Source organism: Monodelphis domestica, chromosome 1, assembly GCF_027887165.1.
Source record: "Monodelphis domestica isolate mMonDom1 chromosome 1, mMonDom1.pri, whole genome shotgun sequence".
NCBI lineage: Eukaryota > Metazoa > Chordata > Mammalia > Didelphimorphia > Didelphidae > Monodelphis > Monodelphis domestica.
The window spans coordinates 339466132-339491744 of record NC_077227.1 but is presented as its reverse complement, the minus strand read 5'-3'; the positions used below and the strand labels follow the sequence as shown (position 1 = coordinate 339491744).

The window sequence follows — 25613 nt, the reverse complement described above, 5'->3', positions numbered from 1 at the left end:
TAAGATAACTTGTAGTAATTCTCCTAACCCCTGTTCCTTCCTCCCCTTCCCAACCAATAAATCTGAATTTTTTATATGTTTCCCTCTTGTTCATTCCTCACCAAAATCCTATCATAACGGTTTGGCAAAGTCAGTCAGTTTTATTGTATGTTTATTGTATTACTATTTCTTAAGTATAGTGAGGGCAGTTTGAGCCAACATTCTAATCCATCTCTAGGTGGCTAGGAGCTTGGTGGGGGGGGGAGTCAAATAGAATTCTGAGGGCTTGCCTTACCCAGTGGGGTTATTAAGCCTGCACCACAGACCCCCCCCCCAGTCATCTTGGAGCAGCCATCTTGGGATAACTGTTTTTTTATTTGAAATTTATTTGTTATTTATTTATTTGTTGTATGCATAAATTATATTGTAACAATATTGTTTTGAATAATACTTTAACTATGGAAGCTAACATGTCAGCAGGCATGTTTAGTACTATGCTAATGGTATTGTTTGAATATGTAATGTATATTCCTTATTTTATTTTTTTTATCCTTCCATAATTACTGTCACTGTATATTCACAATGGACTGTATGAAGCCAGGAATGGATATGAAACTGTGATGTTATGGCCTATATATCCCTTACTGTTATCTGTGGGTATATTATGTACAAGTCTTGTGCCTCTGTGTGCCTTTGTGTAAATCGCCTAAAAGATCTAGTAGCTTGGTTTAGAAAGGATTCTGACTTAAAACTTATGGTTGTGCACATGAAACAACAAATGGATACACTAGAGCAATTTATAAATAACATTAATATGAACCAGGGATGTATAAATGACAACAACAATATAAACAATAAAGGGGAAAGACTAAATAGTCTGCATCAGGAAGAAGAAACAGGAATAGTACATTTATGTTCCCTAAGAGATGTGCCATGGGTTAAACAAAATGAGGTGCATAAGGTTAGAACACACAAAAGATTTTCCCTGGAGGACCTTGAATCCATCAAAAGGAAAACTGCAAATTTTAATGATGAGTGAAATAAAATGATTAAGGAAATACATAGGGCAATTGACATATGATCCTGGTTTTTAATGATTTTGCCCTATTAATGAAAGAGGTCCCGACTAAGAGAGAGAGGAATAAGCTTATAGAAGAGACAAGAACAGATCCTATGTTACAGTCTTAGCCAGAGGACTTAAAGCTGGATACGGTAGATGATGGAGTTTGTGATATGTTGATTGAAGCAAGAGATGCAATTATAGATGTTATAGGGAGATATACTAAAAGGCCCAATGCTTGGTCAAAGTTTGAGGCCATAAAGCAAAAGGTTTCTGAAGCTCCTGTTTTCCTGGAAAGGATAACAGAGGCAGCTGAAACTTTGTTAGAGTTGGATGCACTGGAAAAAAAGCACTATTGCCTATATCAAACAGATCTTTAGGAAGAATGCAGTCCCAAGCGTCAGGAATTTTTTTTAAAACAAATTACCCCGATTGGGAAGAACTAGATCTTGATGAATTAAGGAGAAAGGCTATTTATTTGACAAATGATCCAGATGAAAAATCTAATAATTCCATTGTTGAGGACTTGAAAAGAAAATTAAGGGAAGCAGAAATGAAAGCTAAAGAAAGTGAAATTAAGGAAATAAAGGCTGTGGCTGCTTTGAGATCTGTACAGCCAAGGTAAAATAATAACTATAAGCCTAGTGAGAGGAGATCAGGTCCTAGGCGCTGTTTCTTTTCTGATCAGATTGGTCATTTGTACTGAAACTGCAGATTCAGAAATCAAATTAGAAGATAACTAATTAGGAATAATGGGTTTAATAGACAACACAATAACTGGAGTAATAATTTTAATTATAATAATAACAACATATGGAACAACAAAAATAATAATAATCAAAATAGATATGCAAATCAAGGTCAGAATGCCTATTACCAGGGACAACAAGCACCAGATCTCAGTACTATGCATCCATGGGTAAATTCTGGAGCTAGACCTAAATACAGACAAGTAGTAAAGGGTGACCAGAGTAAAAATGTTAATGCCTTATGAAGGTTTCACCTAAGACATATCAAAATGAATCAAGAAATGAGTGTGGTATAAATGAAAATAAGTTGAGGATAAATGAAATTGGGAGTAATGAAAATAAAATACATGGTGATACAAATGAATTAATTGAATCAAAGGAGGCTTCAATTGATGTAAATAATTGTACAGAGAAAGAACATTGTAATAGAAATTTAATAGAAAATACTAATGAATGTACAATAAGAGAAATTAATGAAGGCTATAAACTAAATAATAATAATGAAATTATAAATGAGAACAATGATACTAAGATGGAGAATTTAAGGACCAATGAGAGTAATATAAGCTGATAATACAAAATCCTGGGAAAGTCATGTAATTCAAGCAGATGTAGACTTGGATGGACAGGAAATGACTGAGCTTTGTACTGGTGTTACTGTGCTTGCAACAATTCTTGAAATCTTCCAACCTCCAAATAGTAATGAACCCAATGTAGCAGTCCAGCCCATATGTATAATTAAGAGGCAAGGATTGTGTGTGGGCACATGGCCATTCTGCGCATGGCAATGAACTCTGTTCCTACCTTGCTTCCCTTTGTCTCACTCACCTGAGGATAAAAACTCCACCTTCACCTTGTTGTAATTTGCAATTATCCAATGGCAATACACTATGTAATTCATCAATATGTATTGAGACACTATGTAACTTATCAATATGTATTGAGTACATTTGCGTATCAAAGAGATTAAATAGGGAGACATGGCCATCTCTTCTCTCTTCTTCCTCTTCTTCTTGGACGATCTCACAAGTTTGCTACACTGTCTTTCCACCTTTCTCTCTTCTCTCTATCTCTACCTGAGGCCTGGCCTTTGGCCAGGTGTCTCTTTCTTTTCCAATGCTAATACCTAGCATTCTCTAATTCTTCCTATCATTCTCTATTCATTCTCCCAGCTGAGCTATATCATCCTCTGACCAGTGAAGTGTTAAATTGGAATCTCTGGATGGAAGATAGCCTTCCAGTGACGTCCATTGATCGGAGCATGGCTGCGGCTCCAATATATTAATAATAACTGATCTCTGACTCATTTTTGACATCCCGAACTTGGCTCCCTCACGCCCTTCGCAGCATCCGGAACTTATATCCTTTCTCTATCTTCCTACCTTAAGGCTTCTCGCGGGATTGGGAAGCCTTACCCTATGTTTCTGTAACTGTAGGGGATCAGATATATGATCTTTTGGTGGATACTGGAGCCAGTAAATCAGTTTTGCAAAGTCTTACTAAAGATGGTAAAGCTGTTGGTACTATGGAAGTGATTGGAGCTGCTGGAAAATCAGAGAGAGAAGGAAAATTACAACCTAAAATGATAACTCTAGGTCCTTATCTGTGGAACATGCATTTCTTTGTATGCCAGAATGTCCAATGAACCTTCTCGGGAGGGACTTGCTTTGTAAATTCCAAGCAATGTTTCAATGTACTGACACTGGGGATATATCATTACAACCCCCCAGAAGAATCTCTGAAAACTTTTCCATTGCTGTTCTTAGATTCAGTCAGTGCAGAGAATGAGTTGGATTCCAGCTATCCTATTCCTGAGGATATACCAGAAGACTTATGGGCAAAGTCTTCCACAGATGTAGGCCTATTGGAATCAGCTAATCTGGTAACAATGAGAACCAAGTAAGAACCAGTTCCTTGTGTTCCTCAATACCTTTTGAGTAAAGGAGCTATAGATGGAATAAGACCTTTTATTGAGTCCCTAATTCAACAAGGGATCATAATACCATGTTTCTCAGAATACAATACTCCCATACTGCCAATAAAAAAGCAAAAGCTGGATCAAGATGGTAGAATTGTCTATGGATTCATACTGGATTTGAGAGCTGTAAATGATCATGGAAAAAGGCACATCCTATAATAGTACCAAGCCTAGCTGCTATAATCTCATCCATTCCAAGTCAAGTAAGATATTTCACCATGGTACATTTATGTTCAGCGTTTTTCTCAATACCAATTCATGAGGATTCTCAAACGATCTTTGCTTTCACATGGGACAGTACCCAGTGAACCTACACTTGTCTTCCATAAGGGTATTGCGATAGCCTGAGCCAATTCTTTCAAATTTTGAACAGAGACCTTAAAACAATAACATTCAAGGAAAATAAAATAGTACATTTTGTAGGTGATACCCACCTAGCATTTCCATCTACTAAAGTGTGTTTAAGAGATAGCAAGATTCTTTTGATTGAATTATATAAATGTGGACATAAAAATCTCTAAAGTAAAACTTCAGTGGGTTTTGCCTCACATTGAATATCTTCGTTTTGTGTTGTCAGAGGGTTCCAGAAGTAACACTAAGAAAAGAATAGCTGATATCCAGAAACTGAGTGCACCTAAGACCAAGAAGCAGCTCAGAGCTGTTCTTGGAACAACTGATTTCTGTAGACATGGATACCTGGATATAGTGAAATTACTACATGTTTAATAGATCTTACCAGGGATACAGGACCAGAACCTCTAAAACTCAAATCTGAACATCTGCAAGCCTTAAGTAAGCTTAAGTAGGTGATTTTATCTGCATCAGTTCTTGGAATCCCAGACTATACTAAACCTTTTTAATTATTTGTGAATGAGATGAAAGGAATTGTATCTGGTGTACTGACAGACTTTAGGACAAAGTTATCATCCAATAAGATACTATAGTTGTCAGCTAGATCCAATTGCTACAGTTCCTTGTTTAAGGGGTGTAGCTGCTGAAGTTGTGTTAGTTCAAAAGTCAGCAGACTTAGTTTTGGGATGTCCATTTGTCAATGTATTTTTTTTCACATCGAATAGAAGCACTAATGAGGAAATTTCATACTCAAGCATATTCAGACCAATGAATATCTAAGTATGAAATTATACTTCTAGATAGTGAAAACACCAAGTTGAAGGGGTGTAGTGTATTAAACCCAGCTACACTTCTTCCTTATTTGCCAAAAAACAGTGAACCATTATATGAATGTTTAGAAGTAGTAAATCTAGTGGATATGCCAAGGATGGATTTAAAAGACACTCCAATCGAAAATCCAGATTTGGTTTTATTCAGAGATAGATCTTCATATTTGTGTAATGGAATTAGATGTACAGGTACTGCAGTTGTCACAGAATTTGAGACACTGTGGTATGGATCATTGCCCAGTAGCCTTAGTGCTCAAAATGCAGAGTTGGTCACATTAAGACAAGCATGTCTTATGGCTGATGGTAAAAGTGAAAATGTATACATAGGCTCTTATTATGCTTTTTCAGTGTGTCATGCTACAGGAAAGATCTGGAATCAACAAGGTTTTATTACTGCTTTGCAAAAACCAATTGCTCATGCAGAAATAATTACTGAGTTGTTGGATGATATCCAGAAGCCTAAACAGCTAGTGGTAATACATTGTAGAAGTCATATTAATAGAAGAGATTCAGTTGGTGAAGGAAATCATAGAGCTGATATAACTGCTAAATTTGCTGCCATAAATGCTCCAGTGTATATTATGAACTTAGCAACTACAGAATCTGATGATCTAAAAAAAGATCATGTAGACTCAGAAATTCAAAAATGGAAAGAGAATTTTGGAGCAAGAAAAAACATGGTATATGTTTAACAGATACTGGAAAGCCACTGTTACCAAAAGACCTGTATACCTATTTGTGTCAAGCCATTCACACAAAAGGTCATTTTGGTACTCAAGCTGTCATCAACACAATAAAGAGACAATGGGTTGCTCCTGGAATAAGTACTGTAGCAAATAAGATCTGCTCAAGCTGTTCTGTTTGCCAAAAAATCAATCAAGGGATATTCATACAGAAAGGTTTAAGTGGTAGACCTTTAGCATATTGTCCATTTGAGAGTCTGCAGACTGATTACATCAGCATGCCAAAAGCTGGAAGATACAAGTTTTGCTTGATAATTGTTGATAGATTAACCAAATGGCCTAAAGCTTTTCCGTCAAATACAAATATAGCTAGCTTTGTGGTGAAAGTGTTGATTAAGGAAATTATACATAGATTTGGAGTGCCATTACCAATAGACTCTGATGAAGGATCCCATTTCACTAATGATATCCTGAAAAGAGTCTATGAAAATCTAGGAATAACACCAAAATATCATGTGCCTTATCATCCACAAAGTTCAGGGCAAGTAGAGTGCATAAATAAGGAAATAAAGACCATGGTGGGGACGCTCTGTGCTGAAACTCATCTCAAATGGCCAGAGATTCTTACTATAAGTTTGTTTTACCTACATACAAGACTAAGAGCAGATTTACATATATCATCCTATGAAATGCTCTTTGGACATGCTCCACTACAAGCAAATACTTGTAAGTCAGTCTATACATCTCTCTTAGGAGGAGATTGTCAATTTGCTTCTTAAGTGCTTTACAACAAAGACTAAAAGAATTACATGATATGGGAGTATTAATGGAAACTGGTCCTTTGGATTATTCTCTTGATAATTGTGAACCAGGAGATATGGTACATGTAAAAAAATTTGCTAAAACATCAGCAACACAAGAAAGTTGGTTAGGTCCTTACACTATTGTGTTAGTTTCTCCATCTTCAGTAAAAGTTTTGGGTACAGATTCCTGGTATCATTGTTCAGATATAAAATTAGCACATGGTATAAATAATGAAAATGTACAAATCATTGAAGAAGAAAATGAAGAAGAGATTGCAGAAAGATAGAATCATCAGTCAAATTGAGTCAGCATTCAAAAAGATCAGTAAGGAGAGGACCATTCCTATGGAAGAGAATAGAAGAGGACAATGCAGATGAAGAGGAGAATTCAGGAGTTACTGGACATTGTTAAAAGACTGAAAATTTATAAATTTAAAAGACTGTTAAATTTGCAATGAAGAGGATTACAGGATAAATGGACTAATGAATTTATACTTTGGGGTAATGTATTATAGCAAATAATAACAGCATTTATTTACATACAAACACAAATATATTGCAGAAGATTATTCAAGGAGGTGAGAAGAGAAAGGAAGATCCAATGTAGGGATAAAGATGTTGCATACAACAGTAGCATAACTCTTACATAACAGTAACGCTGACATTAAAATAGCAAAACAACATGACATAGCAAAAGTAACAACATAATAAAACATAAACACAAAATATAAACATGGTTAGGTTACATTGAGTAATTATTTAAATGAGTGAAACAATGTAAAGTTAGGGTAGTAACAGTGTTATGATTAGCTATAGATATGTTATTTACTAACAAAATGTAAGTACATACTTAGACTTAGTTTAGATATAGAAATTTAGTTAGGCTGAAATATTCTGAAGATAGAGATTAGTTAGGTAGTTAGGTAGGGTTAAGTAAGATAAGAAAACTGGATACTGATTTGCACTACATCATACATTTGTAAATTAATTGTATTATAGTGTATGTCTATATATAAACTGTGTAAATATGAAGTGTACATAAGTGTATATGTGTGCATATGTATAGCATATATGTATATATTGTATGTATGTACTATATGTATATATGTAAATTATGTACATAGCTCACTAATATTTATTGTTACATGTATTTGCATAAGTGAGTTTAATGTTTGGCTTGATTTTCATTGTAAAACTTATGCAATATTGTGTTTATTGTAATTTTCAAATTTTTTCTCTAAGTTTAATGTTAATGTACTGCAATACTAGTACAATTTTGTGTATTAGCTGATAGGAATATTTTGAGTTTAATGTTTGCATGGTAGTTATGTTCATCTTTTGTTTGATGTTATTTGCTGTTTTGATTTTGCTTCTGTTTGACATTTGTACTTGTTCATTATTTAATTCCTTTTCCTTTTTTTTTCCTAGTTAAAATTCCCTAGAATAAGTTGGTATTAGTTACAGTAAGACAGTTGAATGTAGGTTGTTTGTTATTTTGGGTATATTTCTTAGTTTAGGTAATTGGTAAGTATTTTATATTGTGCACAAATCGTGTTAGAAACACGATTTTTGTTTTGTGCAAAAGGGGGCAAATGTGATAGAGAAAGAACATTTTACAACAAACTGAGTGGTGTATAAGTCAGAGTGACTGACAGGAGCATGTGACTGAGAGTCACATGGGAGCCTAAGGCTGGAGATCTGGGGAAAGGTTCAAAGTCCCAACTGTCTGGGCACCTGTCTCTCCTGAAGGACCTTGATTGGAAAGGCCTGGAAAACAGGTTTCTGCTTCTCCTAATAACAACTGAAAAGAGAAATCTTTTAATCTGGCTGCTCGTTGCTTGAGCAAGAAGATTGAAGACACACTTCACCTCTGGACCTGTTTGGACAGTTATCAACTGAAGATCCTGACCCATTTGATTGGACTCCATTTGTGAGACTTGGTTATTAGGGGAAATTACTGCTTAGGTTAGAATAAGATAGTTTTAGATAGTTTAAAGAAATTGGTGTTTAAGATAACTTGTAGTAATTCTCCTAACCCCTGTTCCTTCCTCCCCTTCCCAGCCAATAAATCTGAATTTTTTATGTTTCCCTCTTGTTCATTCCTCACCAAAATCCTACCATAACAGATCAGTAAAGAATTTTAACAAATGTACTCAAGAAATCCACATCTTGTCAGAAAATTAGCCCCATACTGATCAATGATTATTTCCATGTTCCTTTGATTGTATATGGACACTTGGGAGGACTGGTACACCTCTTTTTCTGAATTCAGGGAATTGCATCTGTTCACTCTACCTCTCCCAACTTGGAAAGCCCCTAATCTTTCTTCCAATTAGAAATCAGATTAGCTAAAGTAGTATTATTTTAAAAAATATTTGTCTAATTTGATTAATTACTTTTAATGTTAAAAAGTCCATTTCTGTATTCTGTGTCCAGTCCTAAGCTGAGGATGAAGCCTGATCCTGACTTATTGGGTAATTGGCATGCTTTGCTTAATAAATAAAAAACTTAGAAGCTCAAACCTTGTTTCCTCCATCACTTTATCTTTCACCTGACCCACCCAAAATGAAAAGGAAAGGTCAAGGTCTCTTTCTCACTTGTCCAGAGAGTGAATATTCTGGGGATAGAATATGAATTTTCCCAATGGCATCTGCACAGCTGCTACAGTGAGTTCCCTGATAGTGGTCGTGTTATAACTCTCCCCAAGGGATGGTGCCTGGCTCAGAAAGGGAGAGTTCAAGAACTTACAAAGTAAGAGACATGGATGGAATGGGGGATTCTGTGGGATAAGGGTAGGTATGTTTGTGTTAGAGACAAGCCCCAAGACTAGCTACTAGTGGGAAAGGAAGGATACAATCCATCTTAACACCTTCTAATTGTGATCAAACACTTCTTGAAGTCAAGCCACTGACACTTTAATAGGGTCATAGCATGACTCCCCAGGGGATCCCAGTCCCTAATATCTATAATGGTCTAAGGCATAAAAAGGCAAGCCCACAGATAATCAGGGGTTTTTCAGCTTTGATAGATTTCTTTTTTTTATTTTGTTACCTTTTGAGTCCTGAATTGTCTCCCTCCCTCCTTCCAAGCCCTGCATTAGAGAAGGCCAACATTTGATACAGATATATATATGTGTGTGTGTGTGTGTGTGTGTGTGTGTGTGTGTATGTATATGTGTGTGTGTGTGTGGGAACCATATGATACATGTTTGTATGCTACTAAACAAAATTAGAAAAAGTCATGAAACAGTGCTGACTGGGTCTGCTATAAGTTTATATTATATAATATCAACTGTGCCGTCACTATGGCAAGGAAATCTTTTCACACCTCCCTAATTGATTTGCTATCCCACTCACCAGCATAAGTTTTCCAGATCTTTTTATCCTTCCTCAAAACTGCCACCTTTCCTTCTCCTCACATGCTCTCAGCTAAGAACTTCGTCTTATATTTTACTGGGGAAAAAATTGGGTCATTCACAGCGAGCCAGTCTTTCACTTTTCTTCATTTCATATCACTCAGATGTTTTCTGCCACTGTCTATATCATCACTTCAGAAGAAGAAGTGGCCCTTCTCCTGGCTAGGGCCTACCCTTGTAAATGCATGTCATACCATTTTATCTTATCTCCAGCATATTCTCTATCACCCTTACTTTCTCATTAATTTTCAATCGCATCATGTCTATTCTTTACAAACATACCCATATCCCCCCCACTCTCAAAAAGCTTTACTTTGATCCCTTTCATACCTGCTAGCTCTTATCCTATCATTCCTCCCTTTTCTGGCTAAACTAGAGAAAGCTATCTACAATGGATGCTTCCATTTCCTTTCCTCTCATTGACTCATCTCTTTCCAATCTGGCATCCAACCTCATTTTACAACTGAAAATGCTCTCTCCAAAGTCACTAATGATCTCTTCTTGACAAATCTAATAGCCTTTTATCATTCCTCATTCTTAATTTTTCTGCAGCTTTTGACACTGTTGATCACCTTCTTGTCCTTACCCTAATTTCTTCTTGTCAGATCTAGCTAAACTTCTCTCTAGGCTTTTCTGGGCAGTGTTGTCTCCTAGTTTTCCTCCTATTTATCAGACCATTCCTCTGTCTCCTTTCCTGGGTTTACATCCATGGCACATTCACTAACTGTGGGGATCATCCAATGCTCTAGCCTGGGTCCTCTTCTCTTCTAAATCCCTTTGGTTTCCTTTGATGATCTCATTAGCTCCCATGATTTCATTTGTTATCTCTGTCTAAATCATCTCCATCAAATCTACTTACCCAACCATGATCTCTCCTTCAATCACCAATCTCGCATCTCCAGTTGCCTAAAAGGAATCTTAAACTGAATGTCCTATAGACATCTTAAACTCAACATGCCTAAAATCAAATATATTATCTTTTCTCTCTTACTCCCCTCTCTTCCTAATTTCCCTAATATTGTCAAGAGTACCATCATCCTCTCAACCAAAGAGACTTACAACTTTGGTGTCATCTTCCTCTTGTGAAGATTAGATTTAGCTATCTCCTGATTGTAACAATGAAGATACTTAGCTCTTTCTTTATTGTGAAGATAAAATTGTAATCTCCTGGTTGAAACAATGAAGGTACTTAGTTCTTACTTTATAGTGAAGCTAGAAATTTTAAGCTACAATCTATTTTTAGATTTTAACTACAAAAAAGGTGTTAAGTAACTTCAAGAGGTGAATTAATCACAAAAAGGTGTTAAGTAACTACAAAAAGTGAAATTAACAAAAGAGGTGTTAAGTAACCCAAAGAGATATAATCTAACCAAAGAAGGTGAGAACTAAAGAATGAACAGTCCTGGAGAAAAGCTTCTGCTGTGATTGGTGGACATGAAAATTTAGAGGAGGTAACACAAGAGAAAAAGGTCTTTAAATAGAGGGAAAAAAGACTTGAGAGAAACAGTCAGTCACCCTGGGTTTGGCGTGAAGGATCATTCACTCGGAGCTGAAGGGAAGATGGACATTCGGACAGTCAGTCATCCGGGCTTGGAGTGAAGGATGGAGGAGCGACTGGAAGACCAATACCCAGACTTCTTTTAGACTGTTACTTTTGGTGAGTGAAAAGCTGACTTAGTGACCCCACCTTTCTGGAGGCATGAAGTCTCCAGGTAAGGCCCATCTTCTTGAGATTCTCTTCCCTTGGCTGGGGCTTAGAGATTCTAACTGGTATCAGAAGAAGCCAGAGTTTTTTCTCTCTCTCTCATTCCTTAATATCTTCCTTCTATTGTAAATATTGTAAATAAACTACCATAAATTCCATTTACTTTAGTAATTCATTTTGGGATTTAGAAATTAAATTCCTGGTAATCACATAAATAATATGTAACAGAATCCAACCACAATTTAATTTTAACACTCTCTACCCCCATATCCAAACAACTGTCAAATTTTGTCATTTCTCCATTCACAACATCTCTTGTATATGCATGTCCTGTCTCTCCTCTGACATTGCAATACCCCTACTCCTGGCCATTACCACTTCATGACTAGACTATTACAATAGCCTGCTGCTTAATCTCCCTGCCTTAAGTCTCTCCCCACTCCAATCCATCCTCCTCTCACCTGTCAAATTGATCTACCTAAAATGTAGATCTGACTATTCCACAATTCCCAATTCAATCAACTTCAATGGCTCCCTATCACCTAACAAGATCAAATAAAAATCCTCTGGTTGGCTTTTTAAATCCTTAAAAAAACCCGACTCCTTCCAATCTTTCCAGCCTTCCTGTACCTTATTCCTCTGATTCTTACTATTCCTCAAATAAAGTATTCCATTTCTTAACTCCAAACTTTTCACTGACTGTCTCTCATGCCTGAAGCACTCTTCCTCCTTTTTTTTTTTTTGCCAACTAGCTTCCCTGGCTTACTTCAAATCTTAGCTACAGTCCTTTACTCTGCAAGAAGCCTTTTTCTGGTCCCTCTTCATCTTAAGTGCCTTCCTTCTGAGAATTTATCCTGTATACATCTTGTTTGTATACAGCTATTTGCATGTCCTCCATTAGACAGAGAGCTCCTTGAGACCAGGGACTATTTTTATTTTTTGCCTTTCTTTGTACCTCCAGCTTAGTACACTGCTTGGAAAATAGTAAACAATAAATGCTAGCTAAAAGGGCAGCTAGGTGGTTCTGTAGATAGAGAGGGCAGGTCCTGGGTTTAAATGTGACCTCACACACTTTCTAGCTATATGACCCTTACCATTCTTCTGCCTTATAATAGATATCATTAGTATCAATTCTAAAACATAAATCACTGACTGGATCAATGTTACATCTTGCTGAATAGATTTTTCCATGCAATAATAAGTAAACATCCTTTGTTAAATGTTACACTGTCTAAAGGTCTCTCATTTCATTCCAATATCAAGCCTGAAACACCAGACTGGCTTGAGTCAGACCTGATCCTTAATATGACAATAACCAATATAACATTCACTCAGTTTGTAGAACCAGAGTCAGACAATCAGACTTATTATTTCCTTTATTCAGCTTAATACCAGAAAGTTATTAAGGCACTAAGAGAATATGGTTCAATCAGTAATACATGCCCATGGCCCAACATATGGTCTCATTTCTCATCAAGCAATTCCAGGTCTGAATAGCTATAGACTGGATTCAATCCTGGTAAAAAGACTGACTGCAAAGGGAAAACACTAGGTTTTTCTCACACTTTCTGGCTCATTAGACCTCCAATCTGCATAGACCTCTGAGAAAAATCTCTAAAACAAAGCTTTGTGATGCTTCTGTTTAGGACCTGCCTAAAAGGGATTAACATTTACACAGTTTTAGATATCAGATGTAAGATAGATATTTACTTCTCTTCCCACACCACACACACATAAAAATGCTTATAATACTAAAACTAATCAACTCACATTGACAAATACTTAAAAGATGTAGCCATTGAAACTACCATGCCTTTTGGGGAAGTAGATAGTTAAAACACTAAAACGTGAAATACTTTGTCATACTGATAAACAGGTATTTTGCTTTCCCAAGTCAATATTGTCCAAATAATGACTTGGGATACAGTCTTCTGGAAAGTCAGGGTATATCTTGGGCTTTCTTCATTCTTTTATCTATAGTATACTCTCTAGCAATGGTCATTTTCCCCTCAAGAAACTGACATAGGGATAATCTCCTCATGGAAATGAAAACATTTAAACCCAGGGAATTTTGTTCTCACTAATTCATGAGATTGCTGCCAAGACCACAGAACCCCAGTTCGGAATTCATGTCTGATCCACTGGGCTCAAAAGAGAAAGAGAAAGCAGATGAGGCACTTAAGGGACTTGAAATTTAGTATCAGGCTCACCTAGACAAGCATATGTTCTTGATACTATGTGCAAACAATGACCATAACTGCCCAGGGAGTCTGAGAAAAGGTTGAATGTCTCAATTTGATTAACAACTGAAAGGACAAGAGTGAAAAGGTTGGAGGACCTCCTGTAAAAAATTACTGAATGGGAGACCATGCCTGGAGTCTGGAGGATATGGGTTCAAATGTGGCCTCAGATATATCTTAACTGTGTGACCGTGGGCAAGTCACTTATTCTCAATTGTCTAGCTCTTACCCCTCTTCTCTTAAAATCATACTTAAAGTACTTAGTATCTTATCTTTGAACTTAGTATGATTCTAAGACAAGCAGACAAGAGTTTAAAGAAAAAACTACTGAATGGACAGCTCTTCAGGATCAATGGATAATTCTCTTTACTGCAGCCCCTTCAGTCCTCAGTAATGACCCAAATAGCATGCATTTTCAGAAGTGGCCTAGAGCACAGACTTGTCTCTATACATGCTACATAAGCTGTGTCCCTGTTAAAGTACATATGTCATAGGAAGTGGACAGGACACAGGTTCAACTTTGAGAAATGCCCCAGTTTAGTAGATTGAGTATTCAGTATATAAATGCATATACATGTATATGTGGATATGTAGATGTAATCATCATCCCCTTCACATCTAATATATATTAAATGTTTTGGGGGGTGTGTGTGTATGTGTGTGTGTGTGTGTGTGTGTGTGTGTGTGTGTGTGTGTGTGTGTGTGTGTGTGTGTGTAGAGAGAGAGAGAGAGAGAGAGAGAGAGAGAGAACTCGTATTTAATATAACTGAATAGGATATTCTCCCAAACAATTATATATGGTCAGAAAAAAAATTTTAAGTAGTGTTAATTCTTAAATAATGATAACTTATGACCTTGTGTTGGGATAACTAATTAAGGTTAGCTCATTAAGGTCTCAAAGTCAACTGTTATATTGGTTCTGAAGGATGGAGGTCAAAAGATACTAAAATGATTCCATAAACAGTTTTGGAAGCAAAATTCCATGACACTTCTCTACAAAATAAAATGCATACAAGTTCAGAGCAGAAATTAGAAACCAAGTATCAAAGAAAGCTTCCAAGAGGGAACAAAAAGGCAGAGAAAGAATGACCAGGCTGCACTGCCTCCATCTAAATATTCTTTCTTTATGTTGGTTTGTAACTACATGGAACCTGAAGACATCATGTCTTTTGGGGAACTCAAACAAGCATATATCAGGGACCAAAGACAGCAACACTTCATCTTGATCAGGATTATGGATACTTGTAGTTCTCACTTAATATATTAAAAACAAGGGTACTTTAGTATGTGTGTTGTGCTATTTTTGCACTAAGAGGAACACAGCATCACACTACAATGCATCCAGATCTTGCAGATAGAAGGGACAATTCACCTTATTCACCTCAGCAGAAATGGATATATCTTTGTCCCAAAATAAGTAAAACAAACTGTTATGACTCTTTTTATACCAAAGTGGAGTCCTAATTACTTCTGGCAGAAAGTAAGCATAAATAAAGGACATACTTGCTGTCCTTTAATCTCCAGACAAATATCATAGTCTCCTATTTGCAGCTGGGATTACTCAAAAAGATGTTCCCAGACCAGGGTTTCCAGGAGGTTTACTCTGGAATAGGCACTTAGGAACTTGTGTCTCATTTCACAACAAGGAAATGTGCCCAGGCTCCTCAAATCAGCACATCAGTGTCAATAGACTTGCTCAACTCAAAGAGAATTGGGAGCCCAGGAAAAAATGTCCCTGGCATTTTGCCTTGAAAATACACACCTTGCAGGGTGTTAGGTGGCAGAAGAGTGGAATAATCACTGTTCAACCTCACATGTGAGAGAGATCGAAGAAATTATCATTTACCAGTAAACATGAAACACTACTATTGTGTTTATTATAAAACAAGAAAACACTGGAATTTCCCACAGCAACCAAGGAAATTGTTAGCCAAGTGTATGATTATTTTAATTAAAGAATAAACAAAATCAGTTTAAGCTGGTCTAAAATGGAATGGAGAATTGAGGAAATTTTTAAAGTAATCTAAACTGGCTGTGCCTATAGTCCCAGATTGTAATCTAAATGGTTTGTGCCTAGTACATGCATAATCTAAGCCACTAGGGAGGCTGAGGCTGGCAAATCAATTGAGCTTGGGAGCTCCAAGCTTCTGTAGGCTGTACCAATAGAGTGTCTGCACTGGGTTTCACATTAATATGGTGAGTCTCTGGGAGGTAGGATGCATTCTAAGACGGGACAAACCAGCTAAGGCTTTGAAACAATGTAGGTCAAATCTTTCTATTCCAGTTAATCAAGGGATCTGTTTCTGCATTTCCAGACAGAATATGGGAAGGCTGAATCTTATTAAAAGTTGTTTAAACATAAATCTGGCCTCAGATACTTCCTAGATGTGTGAACCTAGGCAAGTCACTTAACTTGCCTTGCCCTTACCATTCTTCTACCTAGGAATCAATACATAGTATTGATTCTAAGACAGAATATAAAGGTGTGTGTTTTTTTTTAAGTTAAGCACTAAAATACCACTTTCTACATCAGTTATATAACCATTTCAAGTAAAAGTATACTTTTTCTAACATTAACATTATTTTTCTTATTTCTTTGATTGACTTGAAATTTTTTTTCAATCAATAAAAATTAAAATTTGGAATCCTCTACTCACATTGTTTCAGCTAAGCAGTACACCCTGGAGTTGGAAAGTCTCATCTTCCTAAATTCAAATCTGGCCTCAGACACTGAGTAGCTATGTGACCTTGGGCAAGTCATTGAACCCTGTTTGTCTCAGTTTCCTCATGAGTAAAATGAGTTGAAGTAAGAAATGGCAAACCACCGGAGTATCTTTGCCAAGAAAACCCCAAATGGAGGTCAATAAAGAGTCAGACATAATTGAAAAACAACTACCCACAATACTGAAATTGAAGTAATAATAGTTTTTGTACATTTTATAGGACAGAAGATGCAAAACTCCCTCAAAACATGAAAAATACATTTTACTTAATTTTTACAATCCAACCCACTTGAAAAAATTTAATTCTAAAATAGGAAGATTTTCCCAAGATATGCAGGGGGTGAGTAACTATATTATGTCTTCATTAAAGAGAAATGCATTAACCATTTCTTTGTAGTATGAAGAAAGGCTCATGTGATTATGAGAACTTTATTTGGTATCTATCAATATCCAAAAATTATAAATAAGTCCTAAATGTTATTTCAATAATTATATTTTCCTATAACTTATTCTAGTTTCATGTAAAGTCAGAGACCACCTAATTAATTCAGCTTTGCAAAATCTAAAATAATGCTTCACTACATTATAGGTTGATCAGGCTTGACCTTAAGAAATTACAAAATACTTCATTTTTATGTTTGGCATCCTCTCACCTGTTTCTGTCTCTTCTCATCTGCTGGTCTAACTGTACTCCTAAGTACACTGTGACTTCATGTTCTTTTTTTTAAGCCCCCTTATCTTCTCTCTTAGAATTGATATGAAGTATTGATTCCAAGGCAGAATATTGGTAAGGAATAGGCAATTGAAGTCAAGTGATTTGTCCAGGGTCACACAGCTAGGAAATGTCTGTGGCCAAATTTGAACCCAGGAGTTCCTGTCTCCATGCTTGGATCTCTATATACCAAGCTACCTCATTGCCTCATGTCCTCATGTTCTTGAGTTGCCCTAAACTCTCTACTGCCATCCAAATTGACTCTCCAGAAGTGCTTCAAAATTACCTCTCCTTTTCCTACATCAAAAACAGGTGTGCTGTTCTTAAGAAGGTATTAGGAGGAAAGTAATTTGATTCAATTAATTAAACTTCAAATATGCCTGTCAACTTTTTAATTCTCTCAGAAATATGTTCAGTATTAAAACTAAAATGAACTTCAGGCCATGCATGTGGGGAACATATTTCAAACTGAGAGGATATGTTGGGTGTTGTAGGTATATAAGGCTAGCTCTGGTGGCTCACTCTTGCTGTATGTATCTTCATCAGAACAACCATTAGAAAAGTGAGGAATTCAGTCAACAAACTAGATTTTTCCTTGTCAACATAATATCCAACCTTTTCAGTAATTCTTTGCATCAATTGGCTTGTGGCATATTGATGCATATGATATCCAATCTCTTCACTTAACTTCAAATAAGATCTTATATATATTTACTTTACAAGTTGATTACAAAAAATAAATCTAAAACTATAATTCAACTTAATTCAAGAACCACATTTTGTGGATCTCTCAGCTAACTGAAGTTGTGACATATGGATTATAGCCATAGGCAGCAAATAAGTATTTCTATATTTATGAAGAACCAGGGAGGGAAAAGGAAGAGATGTTCCTCTCTTCTCTACAACTCAGAAGAAAATGTGGTTGTGCCTGTAATCAGTTGAAAGGATAAAATATTCTAATTGTTTTAAACTCTTAAAAATAATAGATTTTAAAAGTGATTTTAATTTTCCAATAACATAGATCTTTTAAGTGAGCAGACATATTTGAAAATGAAAATAATGTTTGATATACAAGATATATACACAGTTACCAGAACTATGAAAGACTAAAAGCCACTATTCTCAAAGAAGTACAAAGTGGGGAAGCTAGGTGGCTCAGTGGAGAGAAAGCCAGACCTGGAGATAGGAGGTGCTGTGTTCAAATATAACCTCAGACACTTCCTAGCTGTGTGACTCTGGGCAAATCATTCAATCCCAGTTACCTAGCCCTTACTGTTCTTCTGCCTTGCAACTAATAATTAGTATAGATTAAAGTAAGGGCAAAGTAGCAATAATCATATGGAAAAAAAAACATTTGAGATCATCAGTTATAAGATAAATGCAAATAAAAATAACCTTGATATTTCACCTCATTCCCAATAAATTGGCAAAGATTACAAAAGATAAGCATAGTCAATGGTAGGTAGGACTATAGAGAGCCATATATACTAAGTTATTCTTGGTGAAACTTTGAATTGTTACAACCATTCTGGAAAGCAACTTATAGTTATGCAAATAAAGTGATTAAAATATCCATAATCTTTGATCCAGAGGTTCCACATGCCCCAAGGATATCATTGAAACAAAGAAATACTGTACATACAAACTGATGCAAAGTGCAGGAAGTAAAGAAAAGCAATATACATGATAACAGCAACAATAAATGAAGAAAAAACAACCATAAAAACCGGAAATTAAATGTTGTGATATTATGAAGACCAATCTTCCTTCAAAAAGCAAAAGTAGAAGACACCTCCCTCTATACATCTGATGAAGTAGTGGGCATTCATGGATGTGCAACATTGCATATGACATTAGGTTTTTTTAATGTTATTTTCATCACTTATTTTTTTCTTATCTTCCTCATTTAAAAAAAATTTTTTTTAATAAAGAATAGCTTCCTGGGAGTGGATGGGAGGGAAGGAAGGGAGGGATATAGGACAAAACATGGAGAATGCGAAAACCTAGGCTATTAATAAAAACCTAATTTTAGGAAAGAAAATCCAAAGATGATGACATATAAGGTAATGATATGTATGACAAGTAATACTGATTTATGTCACATAATAGCTCATCTTTCCTCATCACAAATCTAAGAAAGATGGCATAAATATTTCTTCATTTTACAAATAAATAAAAAGTTCAAATGTTAAGTGACTTATCTAAAGTCAGAAAGCTAGTAAGTAAACGAGTTTGGAGTCACCAGAGCTTTGGATCTCAAATCTATTTCTAATGTACTGCTAAAGTCTGTATTTCTCTTGAGAGCAATAGAAATTATAATTGCCATCTCCATATGTACTACAACCTCAAGTTGTTTGTCTTTTCTCACATGAAGGATAGGAATTAAAAGTAGCACCTGATTTCATCTGACTTTGGTGAGTAATCTTTCTAGTAAGTTTCCCTCTTCTCCTCATATTTCTATCTGAATGCTAGGATGTATCTATTCTGTATGTGTCTTGTACATACCTATCTATGTATGTGTAGTCTCCCTCATTAGACTATAAGCCTCTTGTAGGAAGGGAAGTTAAGTGCTTTTTCTAAGCACTTAGCTTAGAAACTAGCACTTAGGAAGACCTTAATAAACACTTGTTGATTGATTGTTATAACCTATATTTATTTGATGTACTGCTGACCATTCCTACTTTTGATTTTCTGACTATCTGCATTTATGGAACATGGAAACCTTTTAGCAGTTTCCTCCATCCTCATTCCACAGAAGCTAAGTGTATTTAGTCCCTGGAATTTTATTGTTTTCCTTGACTCAAAATGCTGAAGCCAAAAAATCAATATGTTCTTAATGTTATCAAGCACTTTGTCAATACCTTTCCACTCACATCTTTCTCTGGCATTGCTCTTTGCTGCCTAATGCACTCTAGACCTGCATGTGATGTTTTTTCTTCTTGGCTGATTGTTCTATAACTAGTACTATGTTCTTTATTGTTGTTGATTTCTTTCTGGGTTTTATACATATGATGCCTTAAATTTCCTTAAATGAGCTTTCAGCACCCAACTGGTACTGAATGCTGAGCATTGAAGTAATAAAGTTCTACATATTGTAGATGTGACTTCATAGTTAAAATGATTTGAGGCAAGATCTGGAAAAACAAGTGAAAATATGTTCCCATAATTTACTTGAAGAAAATAAGTTTTGTTAAAGATAAAACACTCCTAACTTTGAACATATTCTACCAAGCTACATTTAGGGGAGGAATTGGAACTGAACTGAGTTTGAATTCCACTTATAGCATTTATATACCACTTTAAGGTTTGCAAAGCACTTTACAAATATTATCTCATTTGATTTTCACAACCACTCTGGGAAGTAAGTATTATTATTATCCATATTTTACAGATGAGTAAATTGAGGTACAGAGTGGTTAAGTGACATGCCTAGTGTAAAAAATAGACTCGAATACAGGACTACAATCCCCACAATTCCTTGCTCCACTTCCCCAGAATGCTTTGTAATCTCACCTGGGCTGAGATCAAGAAGGTATTTAACCTGGTGGCAAAGGTTTTGGGGTCTTTTGGACTTCCGTTTTGGAGCAGATGCATCTCTTCCATGATGTGAGGTTATCTGGCTTAGGCCTCTGGCCTAGGCATGTGTTTTTTCTTATTCTGTATTTTCTTTAATCTTTAACCTTTAATAAACCTCTAAAAAAATAATACTCCTTGCAGAGAGAAACTAATTTCTATCTCCCATAGTCTCCCCTAAATTTTAACTGTTACAGTAGAGTCACATAGCTAGCAAGTATCTGACAATAGATTTGAACTCGGGAATTTCTAACCCCAGGTTCAAGACTCTATCCATTGCACAACTTAGCTACTAGCTTCCTAGTATTATGGTGTGTTTAAGTTTTAACTTTTATATTTAAATTGTTATGAAGATATTTATAGGCTAAGTGTTATATGCAGTTTTGATATAAGAATGGTATAATAAGAAGGTCACATAGTTTAGAGGAAAGACTGTTGAATATAAAGGTAGATTGGGTCCCTAGCTCTGCAGCTTAGCATATTTGAGATTATTGGCAAATGGCTTAATTTCTCTTAGCCTCAATTTTTTATCTTAAAAAATGAGGGTTAAAGTAGATTATTTCATCTTGCCCTGATTTCTATTATCCTATATAATGCCTGAAATATGAATGAAAATAACCAATATTTAAATATATGCTAGAAACTTACCATTACAAAGATACTATAATTGGAAAGAACAGTAAATGGGGTCCAACAAGAAGCTAAACTTGAGAGGAAAAGTATAAGAAACAGGAAGTCAATAGCACACACAATCAACTTCAATTCATTTACCACGTGTAAATAATTCCATCTATTCTACTTACTAAAGCAATTAGATTGATGAGCCATAACATGCAAATATAGCCTAGATATGTGTATATAAATACATGTTACATATATTCTATGTAATCCAAGATGAAATGATCTATATGATTTCACAGAGTGAGCACAAGATGGAAATCTAAGCAGTTGATAAAATTGCATAAAGACTTTAAAACACAAACTTTCAGAGAGAAGTTAATCATTTTGATATCTTCAGTTTCATGTGAAACCCTGTTTGTATTGTATCTGGGCAAAAGATTCTGCATTTATTTCTGGAACTTTCTGGTTGTCACAGACTACAACATAGAAAAATAACATACTACTCTGTCTGAGTGTACATAACACCAAAACTTCAACACATCAGAACTCTATGACCTCACCAATTTGATGAGTCCCTCCATCAGTACATATTAGAATCATCCCAACAACTTCTTGCCCCACATGATTCCTGTCCACGTTCTTCCATTTATCCTCCTCAGGAAATTCATAAAGTCATAATATATTGCTTTATCATGGCATGAAAGTTATCATGGAAATTCAAAACTCTGACAGGTTTTTTTTTTCCCAAGCTAGAAAAGCTTTCATCATGGTACAAGAGACTTCTACCCAGAACTGCCTTTTTCTAGTCACATAAATGCTCATCACCAGTAGTTTGACTACTAGGTAATGAATTCTTTGTCTATGAAAGCCCAAGCCATTAAAATATAAAGTCAATATGATATAAAATGTTAAAATATAGACAATTATCTGAAGTTTTTGTCCACATAATGCTAACTATCCATCACTGACTGGATTTTTTTCCATTTTTAGATTTGTCTGTCATCTGATGTAGAAAAAGGCATTAAAGTGATCATTTTGGGTCCATTCCTATTATTTCACTCATGGATAGAATTATTGGAAAATAAGCTCCCCTTTCAAAACAAATCTTCTCCTGTTCTAGAAATATCATCACAGAGAGTTGCCCAGAGTAGTAAAAGAAGTTAAATAACTTATACAATGCCATATAGTTAGTGTGTGCCCAAAGTGGGGCTAATTCTTCCAGAAAGAAATGATCTTTCTATCTTTAATTCCATGCTTCCCCTTAAAGTCAAATTATCTTTTCTAAGATCTAACCAACATACTATATTTTATACATGAATTATGACATATATATCACCTTTTAATGAACCAGAAAAGAAAGATGAGGCCTGCCCATAATTCTACTGAATAAAATAAACAATGACCATGCAAATTTCACAAATACGCAAGCTTTGGAGAGCTTATTTTAGTCATGGCTCCAATTTTTCCAGAGACACAAAAATATCTACCATGTGCAAATTAGTAGCAGGCATAAGTCATACATTATAACCAAAAAAACCCTCCCTCATTTAAATGGTATTTTATATTTTACAAAAGTGCTTTTCTCACAACACTCTTAAAATAGTAATAGAAATATCATCCTCATTTTGTAGATGAGAAACTGAGCATCAGAAAAAATGATTAATTTGCCAAAGGTCACAAAACGAACACATGTCAAAACTAACATTCAAACCCAGGTCTACCTTGATTTTAGGTCCAGCATTCTTTCTACTCTACTAATACTTCTTCTCCTGAATAATGAAACAGGTTTTTCAATCCGCTGTTAAAAGGGTAATACTTCATATATATGAATAACATTATCTTTAACTTGTCTTAGGTGAAGAAAAGGGGAATATATATTTATTAAACACTATATGCTAGTCAATCCCATTACATTTATTATCTCATTTGATCTTCATAATCCTGTGAGATAGGCGCTACTACTATTCCTATCTTACTGCAGAGGAAACTGAGGCTGGAAGAACTTGTGACTTGCTCAGAATCCCAAAGATAGTAAGATGTCTTAGCATCATCTCTAAAATGAGATGATGATACCTGAGTAGTCAAATATAACACTTAGCAAAGGAATAAAAGAAAAATGGTGAATGGTGAGATTTGAACCCCAAGCCTTTTGATTTCAAATCCAGCACATTTTAGTGGTTTAGAAGATCCTACATCATCTTGCAAGTTTTGTTCAACACTTAGATAGAGGTCAACTTTCAGTTCAATTGAATTTTTTACTTTAAGGGGAAAATAATAATATATCTTTCAAAATCACAGAGAAGGAAAAAAATTTTCCCCCATCTCCTACTTAATTTTCTCTGACATCTATATTTATACCTTATTGGCATGGAATAAAACAGGGAACAGAACATCAAAATTGTTATAATAATGACTTCAGTGATTCCTCTCTACATATCTAGCTAAGTACCAAGGGATATGTGTCCAGTTTAATTCTTACTGAGTTCAAAGTTAGCTATTTCAATGTTTTGTTATTAAACATTTGACCTATGAAGTAATTAAAAATGAATTCCAAGTAACTGAATCATATTTTAATAGACTTTGAATAGGAGGGCATTAACCAACAAAAACATTCTCATGTATACCAATCTCTTACCTTTTCTCCCTCATAAAGAATGTCAAATTTTTAAATGAATAGATCCTTATTGTTGGAATCTTTCTATAAATACAAGAGTTTAATGGCTCTAATAAGTAGCATGAACACATCAGAAATACATTAAAACCACTAGGTATAATGCAGGAGGCAGAGTGTAGTGGAAAATGTGCTGGATTTGAAATCAAAAGGCTTGGGGTTCAAATCTCACATCTCTCACTACTGATGTGAGGTTGAGCAAGTCATGGTCCTCTCCATTTTCCCATTTCTAAAACTAAGAAGGTTGAACTAGATAGTCCTATATATCTTGGCATGCAATTCAAGGAAGTCTGCTTTACCAAGTCAAACTTCATGTAAATCGTAAGATGAAACATTTGTTCATCTTTCACCATTTTCAGGAAATTTTATTATTTTGACTAATTATTGAAAAGATTTTAAACTACTAAAATAAAGTATTCCACTCAAAATTTCCTTTTTCAATTCTTCCTGCAATACACTAGATACCATGTAACTTTTAAAATGCTCTTTTTATCTAATTTAAGTCCATGGTTGGATCAGGAATTCTCTTCAGAAATTATCAAAATGTATTTTGCATGGCACATCATCATCATTCATTTTTTAATCCCTAATCATATGCCTTAGTAACAACTCTAAGACTGAGGTGTAAGGGGTAGGTAATCCTAATTAAATTATTTGCCCAGGGTCACATAGCTAGGAAGTGTCTGAGGCCAGTCCTCCAGACTTCAAGCCTGGAGTTCTCTCCACTGTACTACCTAGCTGTCCCTCATCCTCATTTATTTTTTCCTAATGACTTACATAAAAAATTCTTGAAAAATGTCTATGATTTTGTTAATATTCACCTTAAATTCTCACCTTCTCCTTGAAGATATCTCTGATAATTCCAGACATTGATCTAAATTCTTCTCAATATGCTGGAATATATATTTGTCTTTATCATACATTATAGTACCTTATTAAATTCCATTTCGTGTTTCTTGTTTCATATTCTTCTACATTTCTTGGATGAGAAGTAGCATAGCTGGAGATTTGCCTTAAAGTTAGGAAGAATTGGGTTCTTCATGCTATCTGCCTCATAGTAGTTGTATTATACTGTGCAAGTCAACCTCTTACTGATTCAGAAACTCACTTAAAAAAACAAAACTATTTCTTGCTGATGAATTGCTTTTAGGCATCAGTGAAGGAAGATTCTATGCATGAATTCTCAGGAGGAATAAATCATGACTCCAAACAAAAAAAAGAAACTATTTACAGGTGCTAAACTCATCCCCAACAAGACTACTTCTTTTCCATTCCTTCAAGTTCTAGTAAAATACTAATTATGTAGTCTGTGAATATCTGTTGAAGTGAAAGTTACTGAATTATGTTACTGGTACCTCAATTCTGTTATGAGCATTTCAGAACTTAGTTATTGGACAGCAACCTGCAGTTGAATTTTAAAAGATGGGGAACCTGACAGAGAGGTAATGAAAGAGCACAAAACAGAACTTTTTTGGTGGACATGGGCAATAGGGAAATTTGTTTTGCTTAATTTTGTAATA

The 25613-nt window shown here is 35.3% G+C and overlaps 1 protein-coding gene across 24 annotated transcripts in view; it reads right to left on the bottom strand.

Moving 5' to 3' along the window:
• The window catches only part of LOC100026963 (protocadherin alpha-C2), a 275774-nt gene that overhangs the window by 113746 nt on the left and 136415 nt on the right, over positions 1-25613 (bottom strand). The window lies entirely within an intron of this gene.